The following is a 14,354-nucleotide window of genomic DNA, read 5'->3' on the forward strand; positions in this document are numbered from 1 at the left end:
ATTCGTCTTCTTTTAAAGGTGTTTTAAAGTATGCAGTATGTATGCAGTATGTATGCAGTATGTATGCAGTATGTATGAAGTACAGTATGCAGCATGTATGCAGTACAGTATGCAGTATGTATGCAGTATGTATGCAGTATGTATGCAGTACAGTATGCAGTATGTATGCAGTATGTATGCAGTACAGTATGCAGTATGTATGCAGTACAGTATGCAGTATGTATGCAGTACAGTATGCAGTATGTATGCAGTACAGTATGCAGTATGTATGCAGTATGTATGCAGTATGTATGCAGTATGTATGAAGTACAGTATGCAGCATGTATGCAGTACAGTATGCAGTATGTATGCAGTATGTATGCAGTATGTATGCAGTATGTATGAAGTACAGTATGCAGCATGTATGCAGTACAGTATGCAGTATGTATGCAGTATGTATGCAGTATGTATGAAGTACAGTATGCAGTATGTACGCAGTATGTATGAAGTACAGTATGCAGTATGTATGCAGTACAGTATGCAGTATGTATGCAGTATGTATGAAGTACAGTATGCAGTATGAATGAAGTACAGTATGCAGTATGTATACAGTACAGTATGCAGCATGTATGCAGTACAGTATGCAGCATGTATGCTGTACAGTATGCAGCATGTATGCAGTACAGTAGGCAGTATGTATGCAGTACAATATACAATATGTATGAAGTACAGTATGCAGTATGAATGTAGTACAGTATGCAGCATGTATGCAATACAGTATCCAGCATGTATGTAGAATATGCAGTACGTATGCAGTACAGTATAAAGTATGCATGCCGTATGTATGCAGTATGTATATATTACAGTATGCAGTATGATTTCAGTACAGTATGCAGTATGTATTCATGCAGTATGTATTCATGCAGTATGTATTCATGCAGTAGGTATTCATGCAGTATGTAGTATGCAGTAGGTATGCAGTATGTCTGTGTTTCAGTATATAGTATGTATGCAGTACAGTACGCAGTATGTATGCGGTACAGTATGCAGTATGAATGCAGTACAGTATAAAGTATGTATGCAGTTCAGTATGCAGTATGTATGCACTTCAGTATGCAGAATGTATGCAGTACAGTAGGCAGTATGTGTTACGTATGTATGCAGTACAGTATGCATTATGTATACAGTATGTATGCAGTACAGTGTGCATTATGTATACAGTATGTATGCAGTAAAGAATGCAGTATGTATGCAGTATGTATGCAGTATGTATGCAGTATGTAAGCAGCACAGTATGTAGTACATTATGCCGTATGTATGCAGTACAGTTGGCAGTATGTATGCAGTGCAGTATGCAGAACAGTATGCAGTATGTATGCAGAACAGTATTCAGTATGTATGAAGTACAGTATGCAGTATGTATGCAGTACAGTATGCAGCATGTATGCAGTATGTATGCAGTACAGTATGCAGTAGGCAGTACAGTTTGTAGTACAGTAACCAGTATGCAGTACGTAGCATATATGCAGTATGTAAGCAGTACATAATACAGTACAGTATGCAGTATGTATGCAGTACAGTATGCAGTATGTATGCAGTATGCAGTATGTAAGCAGTACAGCATGCAGTACAATATGCAGTATGTATGCAGTTCAGTATGTATGCAGTACAGTAGGCAGTAGGTATGCAGTACAGTATGTAGTATGTATGCAGTACAGTAGGCAGTATGTATGCAGTATGTAAGCAGTACAGCATGCAGTACAATATGCAGTATGTATGCAGTTCAGTATGCATGCAGTACAGTAGGCAGTAGGTATGCAGTACAGCATGTAGTATGTATGCAGTTCAGTATGCTGTATGTATGCTGTTCAGGATAAAGTATGTATGCTGTACAGTATACCGTATGTATGCAGTTCAGTATGCAGTATGTATGCAGTACAGTAGGCAGTATATATGCAGTATGCAGTATGTAAGCAGTACAGCATGCAGTACAATATGCAGTTTGTATGCAGTTCAGTATGCATGCAGTACAGTAGGCAGTAGGTATGCAGTACAGCATGTAGTATGTATGCAGTTCTGAATGCTATATGTATTCAGTTCAGTATGCTGTATGTTTGCAATTCAGTATGCAGTATGTATGCAGTACAGTAGGAAGTATTTATCCAGTACAGCATGCAGTATGTATTACGCATGTAGTACAGTATGTATGCAGTACAGTATGCAGTATGTATGCAGTACAGTATGTATGCAGTTCATTATGCAGTATGTATGCAGTACAGTATGCAGTATGTATGCGGTACAGTATGTTTTTTTTATTTTTTTCACCTTTATTTAACCAGGTAGGCAAGTTGAGAACAAGTTCTCATTTACAATTGCGACCTGGCCAAGATAAAGCAAAGCAGTTCGACAACATACAAAAACACAGAGTTACACATGGAGTAAAACAACATACAATCAATGATGCAGTAGAAAAATAAGAAAAAAAAAGACTATATACAATGTGAGCAAATGATGTGAGATAATGGAGGTAAAGGCAAAAAATGCCATGGTGGCGAAGTAAATAAAGTATAGCAAGAAAAACACTGGAATGGTAGATTTGTAGTTTGAAGAAAGTTAAAAGTTAAAATGTAGTATGTATGCGGTACAGTATGCAGTATGTATGTAGTACAGTATGTATGCAGTACAGTATGCAGTATGTATGCAGTACAGTATATATGCAGTACAGTATGCAGTATGTATGCGGTACAGTATGCAGTATGTATGCAGTACAGTATATATGCAGTACAGTATGCAGTATGTATGCAGTACAGTATGTATGCAGTTCATTATGCAGTATGTATGCAAGTCCAGTATGCAGTACTATTTATATTCAATTAGATCTATAGAAGGTCAAGTTCAACATCACTTGAGCAAATTCCTCACCAGTTAGATATACAGTCGGCAGATGCTTCATTGTAACAGCCAGGATTGTCCTACTTTACAGGTTTCCTTTAAAAACGAGGTATACCTCAAGCCATTCATGTTCACAGTGTCGTTATTTAGAAGTGTTGCTGACCACACTTCACAAGGGCAAACGCCGAAAATCCAATCGAACATTTCAATCTAAGGAAGGTCGGAGAGTGGGAAAAAAAGGGCTTTGGCGTGTGGACAGAACTAACCAGGAATTAGATTGCCATCATGTTCATCAACAGAGGATCACGGATATATATTTCAACTACCACGTTATCTGTTTTCACAGCTTCCCACGTGACTGATGCGTTTACAAGGTACTTCACATTTCAAGACAACCCCTCTGACAACCCCTCTGACCTAAAAAGGGGCAGTGTTAAGGGGTTTGCATCCCAAACTGCACCCTATTCCCTTATGCCCAAAAGGGCTCTGGTCGAAAGTAGCGCACTATATAGGGAATAGGGTGCCATTTGCGATGGATATCAGGTGTAGCTGTTCCACTTACCAACACGCACAGTAAGATTTAGCCTGGTATTGGCCTTTCTGACGGTTATGACAAAATGTCCGTCTAACGTGTGCGGTGTGTTTGTAGTTATCTGACCTACCCATGACCTACCACTGTAATGCATTGTGGGATATAAGATGCAATGGAAACCGTTTCTGTCTGATCTACCATGACCTACCACTGTAATGCATTGTGGGATATACGATGCAATGGAAACTGTTTATTTCTGTGGCAGAGAAAGTAGCCCAGTGAGAGATAAAGACTGTAGTAACACTATAGAGACTGGTATTGTAGTAACACTATAGAGACTGGTATTGTAGTAACACTATAGAGACTGGTATTGTAGTAACACTATAGAGACTGGTATTGTAGTAACATTATAGAGACTGGTATTGTAGTAACACTATAGAGACTGGTATTGCAGTAACACTAGAGACTGGTATTGTAGTAACATTATAGAGACTGGTATTGTAGTAACACTATAGAGACTGGTATTGTAGTAACACTAGAGACTGGTATTGTAGTAACACTATAGAGACTGGTATTGTAGTAACACCATAGAGACTGGTATTGTAGTAATACTAGAGACTGGTATTGTAGTAACACTAGAGACTGGTATTGTAGTAACACTATAGAGACTGGTATTGTAGTAACACTATAGAGACTGGTATTGTAGTAACACTAGAGACTGGTATTGTAGTAACACCATAGAGACTGGTATTGTAGTAACACTAGAGACTGGTATTGTAGTTACATTAGAGACTGGTATTGTAGTAACACTATAGAGACTGGTATTGTAGTAACACTATAGAGACTAGTATTGTAGTAACAATAGAGACTGGTATTGTAATAACACTAGAGACTGGTATTGTAGTAACACCATAGAGACTGGTATTGTAGTAACACTATAGAGACTGGTATTGTAGTAACACTATAGAGACTGGTATTGTAGTAACACTAGAGACTGGTATTGTAGTAACACTAGAGACTGGTATTGTAGTAACACCATAGAGACTGGTATTGTAGTAACACTATAGAGACTGGTATTGTAGTAACACTAGAGAGACTGGTATTGTAGTAACACTAGAGACTGGTATTGTAGTAACACTAGAGACTGGTATTGTAGTAACACTATAGAGACTGGTATTGTAGTAACACCATAGAGACTGGTATTGTAGTAACACTAGAGACTGGTATTGTAGTAACACTATAGAGACGGGTATTGTAGTAACACCATAGAGACTGGTATTGTAGTAACATTATAGAGACTGGTATTGTAGTAACAACATAGAGACTGGTATTGTAGTAACATTATAGAGACTGGTATTGTAGTAACACTAGAGACTGGTATTGTAGTAACACCATAGAGACTGGTATTGTAGTAACACTATAGAGACTGGTATTGTAGTAACACTAGAGACTGGTAATGTAGTAACATTATAGAGACTGGTATTGTAGTAACACTATAGAGACTGGTATTGTAGTAACACTAGAGACTGGTATTGTAGTAACACTAGAGACTGGTATTGTAGTAACACTATAGAGACTGGTATTGTAGTAACACCATAGAGACTGGTATTGTAGTAATACTAGAGACTGGTATTGTAGTAACACTAGAGACTGGTATTGTAGTAACACTATAGAGACTGGTATTGTAGTAACACTATAGAGACTGGTATTGTAGTAACACTAGAGACTGGTATTGTAGTAACACCATAGAGACTGGTATTGTAGTAACACTAGAGACTGGTATTGTAGTAACACTATAGAGACTGGTATAGTAGTAACACTATAGAGACTGGTATTGTAGTAACACTATAGAGACTGGTATTGTAGTAACACTAGAGACTGGTATTGTAGTAACACTAGAGACTGGTATTGTAGTAACACCATAGAGACTGGTATTGTAGTAACACTATAGAGACTGGTATTGTAGTAACACTATAGAGACTGGTATTGTAGTAACACTAGAGACTGGTATTGTAGTAACACTAGAGACTGGTATTGTAGTAAGACCATAGAGACTGGTATTGTAGTAACACTATAGAGACTGGTATTGTAGTAACACTAGAGAGACTGGTATTGTAGTAACACTAGAGACTGGTATTGTAGTAACACTAGAGACTGGTATTGTAGTAACACTATAGAGACTGGTATTGTAGTAACACCATAGAGACTGGTATTGTAGTAACACTAGAGACTGGTATTGTAGTAACACTATAGAGACGGGTATTGTAGTAACACCATAGAGACTGGTATTGTAGTAACATTATAGAGACTGGTATTGTAGTAACAACATAGAGACTGGTATTGTAGTAACATTATAGAGACTGGTATTGTAGTAACACTAGAGACTGGTATTGTAGTAACACCATAGAGACTGGTATTGTAGTAACACTATAGAGACTGGTATTGTAGTAACACTATAGAGACTGGTATTGTAGTAACACTAGAGACTGGTATTGTAGTAACACTAGAGACTGGTATTGTAGTAACATTAGAGACTGGTATTGTAGTAACATTAGAGACTGGTATTGTAGTAACACTATAGAGACTGGTATTGTAGTAACATTATAGACACTGGTATTGTAGTAACACTAGAGACTGGTATTGTAGTAACACTAGAGACTGGTATTGTAGTAACATTAGAGACTGGTATTGTAGTAACACTATAGAGACTGGTATTGTAGTAACATTAGAGACTGGTATTGTAGTAACACTATAGAGACTGGTACTGTAGTAACAATATAGAGACTGGTATTGTAGTAACACTAGAGACTGGTATTGTAGTAACACTATAGAGACTGGTATTGTAGTAACATTATAGAGACTGGTATTGTAGTAACACTAGAGACTGGTATTGTAATAACACTAGAGACTGGTACTGTAGTAACACTAGAGACTGGTATTGTAGTAACACTAGAGACTGGTATTGTAGTAACACTATAGAGACTGGTATTGTAGTAACACTAGAGACTGGTATTGTAGTAACACTAGAGAGACTGGTATTGTAGTAACATTATAGAGACTGGTATTGTAGTAACATTATAGAGACTGGTATTGTAGTAACACTATAGAGACTGGTATTGTAGTAACACCATAGAGACTGGTATTGTAGTAACACTAGAGACTGGTATTGTAGTAACATTATAGAGACTGGTATTGTAGTAACACTATAGAGACTGGTATTGTAGTAACATTATAGAGACTGGTATTGTAGTAACATTATAGAGACTGGTATTGTAGTAACACTATAGAGACTGGTATTGTAGTAACATTATAGAGACTGGTATTGTAGTAACATTATAGAGACTGGTATTGTAGTAACACTATAGAGACTGGTATTGTAGTAACACTATAGAGACTGGTATTGTAGTAACACTAGAGACTGGTATTGTAGTAACACTAGAGACTGGTATTGTAGTAACACTATAGAGACTGGTATTGTAGTAACACTATAGAGACTGGTATTGTAGTAACACTAGAGACTGGTATTGTAGTAACACCATAGAGACTGGTATTGTAGTAACACTATAGAGACTGGTATTGTAGTAACACTATAGAGACTGGTATTGTAGTAACACTAGAGACTGGTATTGTAGTAACACTAGAGACTGGTATTGTAGTAACATTAGAGACTGGTATTGTAGTAACATTAGAGACTGGTATTGTAGTAACACTATAGAGACTGGTATTGTAGTAACATTATAGAGACTGGTATTGTAGTAACACTAGAGACTGGTATTGTAGTAACACTAGAGACTGGTATTGTAGTAACATTAGAGACTGGTATTGTAGTAACACTATAGAGACTGGTATTGTAGTAACATTAGAGACTGGTATTGTAGTAACACTATAGAGACTGGTACTGTAGTAACAATATAGAGACTGGTATTGTAGTAACACTAGAGACTGGTATTGTAGTAACACTATAGAGACTGGTATTGTAGTAACATTATAGAGACTGGTATTGTAGTAACACTAGAGACTGGTATTGTAATAACACTAGAGACTGGTACTGTAGTAACACTAGAGACTGGTATTGTAGTAACACTAGAGACTGGTATTGTAGTAACACTATAGAGACTGGTATTGTAGTAACACTAGAGACTGGTATTGTAGTAACACTATAGAGACTGGTATTGTAGTAACATTATAGAGACTGGTATTGTAGTAACATTATAGAGACTGGTATTGTAGTAACACTATAGAGACTGGTATTGTAGTAACACCATAGAGACTGGTATTGTAGTAACACTAGAGACTGGTATTGTAGTAACATTATAGAGACTGGTATTGTAGTAACACTATAGAGACTGGTATTGTAGTAACATTATAGAGACTGGTATTGTAGTAACACTATAGAGACTGGTATTGTAGTAACATTATAGAGACTGGTATTGTAGTAACATTATAGAGACTGGTATTGTAGTAACACTATAGAGACTGGTATTGTAGTAACACTATAGAGACTGGTATTGTAGTAACACTAGAGACTGGTATTGTAGTAACACTAGAGACTGGTATTGTAGTAACACCATAGAGACTGGTATTGTAGTAACACTATAGAGACTGGTATTGTAGTAACACTATAGAGACTGGTATTGTAGTAACACTATAGAGACTGGTATTGTAGTAACATTATAGAGACTGGTATTGTAGTAACACTATAGAGACTGGTATTGTAGTAACATTATAGAGACTGGTATTGTAGTAACATTATAGAGACTGGTATTGTAGTAACATTATAGAGACTGGTATTGTAGTAACACTATAGAGACTGGTATTGTAGTAACACTATAGAGACTGGTATTGTAGTAACATTATAGAGACTGGTATTGTAGTAACATTATAGAGACTGGTATTGTAGTAACATTATAGAGACTGGTATTGTAGTAACACTATAGAGACTGGTATTGTAGTAACACTATAGAGACTGGTATTATAGTAACACTAGAGACTGGTATTGTAGTAACACTAGAGACTGGTATTGTAGTAACACTAGAGACTGGTATTGTAGTAACACTATAGAGACTGGAATTGTAGTAACACTATAGAGACTGGTATTGTAGTAACACTATAGAGACTGGTATTGTAGTAACATTATAGAGACTGGTATTGTAGTAACACTATAGAGACTGGTATTGTAGTAACACTAGAGACTGGTATTGTAGTAACACCATAGAGACTGGTATTGTAGTAACACTAGAGAGACTGGTATTGTAGTAACACTATAGAGACTGGTTTTGTAGTAACACTAGAGACTGGTATTGTAGTAACACCAGAGACTGGTATTGTAGTAACACTAGAGACTGGTATTGTAGTAACACTATAGAGACTGGTATTGTAGTAACACTATAGAGACTGGTATTGTAGTAACACTAGAGAGACTGGTATTGTAGTAACACTATAGAGACTGGTATTGTAGTAACACTAGAGAGACTGGTATTGTAGTAACACCATAGAGACTGGTATTGTAGTAACACTAGAGACTGGTATTGTAGTAACACTATAGAGACTGGTATTGTAGTAACACTAGAGACTGGTATTGTAGTAACACTAGAGAGACTGGTATTGTAGTAACATTATAGAGACTGGTATTGTAGTAACACTATAGAGACTGGTATTGTAGTAACATTATAGAGACTGGTATTGTAGTAACATTATAGAGACTGGTATTGTAGTAACACTATAGAGACTGGTATTGTAGTAACATTATAGAGACTGGTATTGTAGTAACATTATAGAGACTGGTATTGTAGTAACACTATAGAGACTGGTATTGTAGTAACACTATAGAGACTGGTATTGTAGTAACACTAGAGACTGGTATTGTAGTAACACTAGAGACTGGTATTGTAGTAACACCATAGAGACTGGTATTGTAGTAACATTATAGAGACTGGTATTGTAGTAACACTATAGATACTGGTATTGTAGTAACACTATAGAGATTGGTATTGTAGTAACATTATAGAGACTGGAATTGTAGTAACATTATAGAGACTGGTATTGTAGTAACATTATAGAGACTGGTATTGTAGTAACACTATAGAGACTGGTATTGTAGTAACACTATAGAGACTGGTATTGTAGTAACACTAGAGAGACTGGTATTGTAGTAACACCATAGAGACTGGTATTGTAGTAACACTAGAGACTGGTATTGTAGTAACACTATAGAAACTGGTATTGTAGTAACACTAGAGACTGGTATTGTAGTAACACTAGAGAGACTGGTATTGTAGTAACATTATAGAGACTGGTATTGTAGTAACACTATAGAGACTGGTATTGTAGTAACATTATAGAGACTGGTATTGTAGTAACATTATAGAGACTGGTATTGTAGTAACACTATAGAGACTGGTATTGTAGTAACATTATAGAGACTGGTATTGTAGTAACATTATAGAGACTGGTATTGTAGTAACACTATAGAGACTGGTATTGTAGTAACACTATAGAGACTGGTATTGTAGTAACACTAGAGACTGGTATTGTAGTAACACTAGAGACTGGTATTGTAGTAACACCATAGAGACTGGTATTGTAGTAACATTATAGAGACTGGTATTGTAGTAACACTATAGATACTGGTATTGTAGTAACACTATAGAGACTGGTATTGTAGTAACATTATAGAGACTGGAATTGTAGTAACATTATAGAGACTGGTATTGTAGTAACATTATAGAGACTGGTATTGTAGTAACACTATAGAGACTGGTATTGTAGTAACACTATAGAGACTGGTATTGTAGTAACACTAGAGAGACTGGTATTGTAGTAACACCATAGAGACTGGTATTGTAGTAACACTAGAGACTGGTATTGTAGTAACACTATAGAGACTGGTATTGTAGTAACACTAGAGACTGGTATTGTAGTAACACTAGAGAGACTGGTATTGTAGTAACATTATAGAGACTGGTATTGTAGTAACACTATAGAGACTGGTATTGTAGTAACATTATAGAGACTGGTATTGTAGTAACATTATAGAGACTGGTATTGTAGTAACACTATAGAGACTGGTATTGTAGTAACATTATAGAGACTGGTATTGTAGTAACATTATAGAGACTGGTATTGTAGTAACACTATAGAGACTGGTATTGTAGTAACACTAGAGACTGGTATTGTAGTAACACTAGAGACTGGTATTGTAGTAACACCATAGAGACTGGTATTGTAGTAACATTATAGAGACTGGTATTGTAGTAACACTATAGATACTGGTATTGTAGTAACACTATAGAGACTGGTATTGTAGTAACATTATAGAGACTGGAATTGTAGTAACATTATAGAGACTGGTATTGTAGTAACATTATAGAGACTGGTATTGTAGTAACACTATAGAGACTGGTATTGTAGTAACACTATAGAGACTGGTATTGTAGTAACACTATAGAGACTGGTATTGTAGTAACACTAGAGACTGGTATTGTAGTAACACTAGAGACTGGTATTGTAGTAAAACTAGAGACTGGTATTGTAGTAACACTATAGAGACTGGTATTGTAGTAACACTATAGAGACTGGTATTGTAGTAACACTATAGAGACTGGTATTGTAGTAACACTATAGAGACTGGTATTGTAGTAACATTATAGAGACTGGTATTGTAGTAACATTATAGAGACTGGTATTGTAGTAACACTATAGAGACTGGTATTGTAGTAACATTATAGAGACTGGTATTGTAGTAACATTATAGAGACTGGTATTGTAGTAACACTATAGAGACTGGTATTGTAGTAACACTAGAGACTGGTATTGTAGTAACACTAGAGACTGGTATTGTAGTAACACCATAGAGACTGGTATTGTAGTAACATTATAGAGACTGGTATTGTAGTAACACTATAGATACTGGTATTGTAGTAACACTATAGAGACTGGTATTGTAGTAACATTATAGAGACTGGAATTGTAGTAACATTATAGAGACTGGTATTGTAGTAACATTATAGAGACTGGTATTGTAGTAACACTATAGAGACTGGTATTGTAGTAACACTATAGAGACTGGTATTGTAGTAACACTATAGAGACTGGTATTGTAGTAACACTAGAGACTGGTATTGTAGTAACACTAGAGACTGGTATTGTAGTAAAACTAGAGACTGGTATTGTAGTAACACTATAGAGACTGGTATTGTAGTAACACTATAGAGACTGGTATTGTAGTAACACTATAGAGACTGGTATTGTAGTAACACTAGAGACTGGTATTGTAGTAACACCATAGAGACTGGTATTGTAGGTCTCATCAGGTGGTATTTAACTACCATGGTTACATGGTCTCATCAGGTGGTATTACCATGGTTACATGGTCTCATCAGGTGGTCTCATCAGGTGGTATTTAACTACCATGGTTACATGGTCTCATCAGGTGGTATTTAACTACCATGGTTACATGGTCCCATCAGGTGGTATTTAACTACCATGGTTACATGGTATTTAACTACCATGGTTACATGGTCTCATCAGGTGGTATTTAACTACCATGGTTACATGGTCTCATCAGGTGTTATTTAACTACCGTGGTTACATGGTCTCATCAGGTGGTATTTAACTACCATGGTTACATGGTCTCATCAGGTGGTATTTAACTACCATGGTTACATGGTCACATCAGGTGGTATTTAACTACCGTGGTTACATGGTCTCATCAGGTGGTATTTAACTAACATGGTTACATGGTCTCATCAGGTGGTATTTAACTACCATGGTTACATGGTCTCATCAGGTGGTATTTAACTGCCATGGTTACATGTTCTCATCAGGTGGTATTTAACTACCATGGTTACATGGTATTTAACTACCATGGTTAAATGGTCTCATCAGGTGGTATTTAACTACCATGGTTACATGGTCTCATCAGGGTGTATTTAACTACCATGGTTACATGGTCTCATCAGGTGGTATTTAACTACCATGGTTACATGGTCTCATCAGGTGGTATTTAACTACCGTGGTTACATGGTCTCATCAGGTGGTATTACCATGGTTACATGGTCTCATCAGGTGGTATTTAACTACCATGGTTACATGGTCTCATCAGGTGTTATTTAACTACCATGGTTACATGGTCTCATCAGGTGGTATTTAACTACCATGGTTACATGGTCTCATCAGGTGGTATTTAACTACCATGGTTACATGGTCTCATCAGGTGGTATTTAACTACCATGGTTACATGGTCTCATCAGGTGGTATTTAACTACCATGGTTACATGGTCTCATCAGGTGTTATTTAACTACCGTGGTTACATGGTCTCATCAGGTGGTATTTAACTACCATGGTTACATGGTATTTAACTACCATGGTTACATGGTCTCATCAGGTGGTATTTAACTACCATGGTTACATGGTCTCATCAGGTGGTATTTAACTACTGTGGTTACATGGTCTCATCAGGTGTTATTTAACTACCATGGTTACATGGTCTCATCAGGTGGTATTTAACTACCATGGTTACATGGTCTCATCAGGTGGTATTTAACTACCATGGTTACATGGTCTCATCAGGTGGTATTTAACTATCATGGTTACATGGTCTCATCAGGTGTTATTTAACTACCATGGTTACATGGTCTCATCAGGTGGTATTTAACTACCATGGTTACATGGTCTCATCAAGTGTTATTTAACTACCATGGTTACATGGTCTCATCAGGTGGTATTTAACTACCATGGTTACATGGTCTCATCAGGTGGTATTTAACTACCATGGTTACATGGTCTCATCAGGTGGTATTACCATGGTTACATGGTCTCATCAGGTGGTATTTAACTACCATGGTTACATGGTCTCATCAGATGGTATTTAACTACCATGGTTACATGGTCTCATCAGGTGTTATTTAACTACCATGGTTACATGGTCTCATCAGGTGGTATTTAACTACCATGGTTACATGGTCTCATCAGGTGGTATTTAACTACCATGGTTACATGGTCTCATCAGGTGGTATTTAACTACCATGGTTACATGGTCTCATCAGGTGTTATTTAACTACCATGGTTACATGGTCTCATCAGGTGGTATTACCATGGTTACATGGTCTCATCAGGTGGTATTTAACTACCATGGTTACATGGTCTCATCAGGTGGTATTTAACTACCGTGGTTACATGGTCTCATCAGGTGGTATTTAACTACCGTGGTTACATGGTCTCATCAGGTGGTATTACCATGGTTACATGGTCTCATCAGGTGGTATTACCATGGTTATATGGTCTCATCAGGTGGTATTACCATGGTTACATGGTCTCATCAGGTGGTATTTAACTACCATGGTTACATGGTCTCATCAGGTGGTATTTAACTACCATGGTTACATGGTCTCATCAGGTGGTATTTAACTACCATGGTTACATGGTCTCATCAGGTGGTATTTAACTACCATGGTTACATGGTCTCATCAGGTGGTATTTAACTACCATGGTTACATGGTCTCATCAAGTGTTATTTAACTACCATGGTTACATGGTCTCATCAGGTGGTATTTAACTACCATGGTTACATGGTCTCATCAGGTGGTAATTAACTACCATGGTTACATGGTCTCATCAGGTGGTAATTAACTACCATGGTTACATGGTCTCATCAGGTGGTATTTAACTACCATGGTTACATGGTCTCATCAGGTGTTATTTAACTACCATGGTTACATGGTCTCATCAGGTGGTATTTAACTACCATGGTTACATGGTCTCATCAAGTGTTATTTAACTACCATGGTTACATGGTATTTAACTACCATGGTTACATGGTCTCATCAGGTGGTATTTAACTACCATGGTTACATGGTATTTAACTACCATGGTTACATGGTCTCATCAGGTGGTATTTAACTACCATGGTTACATGGTCCCATCAGGTGGTATTTAACTACCATGGTTACA

General features: G+C 36.8%; 1 protein-coding gene across 1 annotated transcript in view; it reads right to left on the reverse strand.

Moving 5' to 3' along the window:
• The window catches only part of LOC115187885 (CUB and sushi domain-containing protein 3-like), a 1,475,978-nt gene that overhangs the window by 399,497 nt on the left and 1,062,127 nt on the right, over positions 1-14,354 (reverse strand).

The sequence above is a fragment of the Salmo trutta genome, unplaced genomic scaffold (genome assembly GCF_901001165.1).
Source record: "Salmo trutta unplaced genomic scaffold, fSalTru1.1, whole genome shotgun sequence".
Taxonomy (NCBI): Eukaryota; Metazoa; Chordata; class Actinopteri; order Salmoniformes; family Salmonidae; genus Salmo; species Salmo trutta.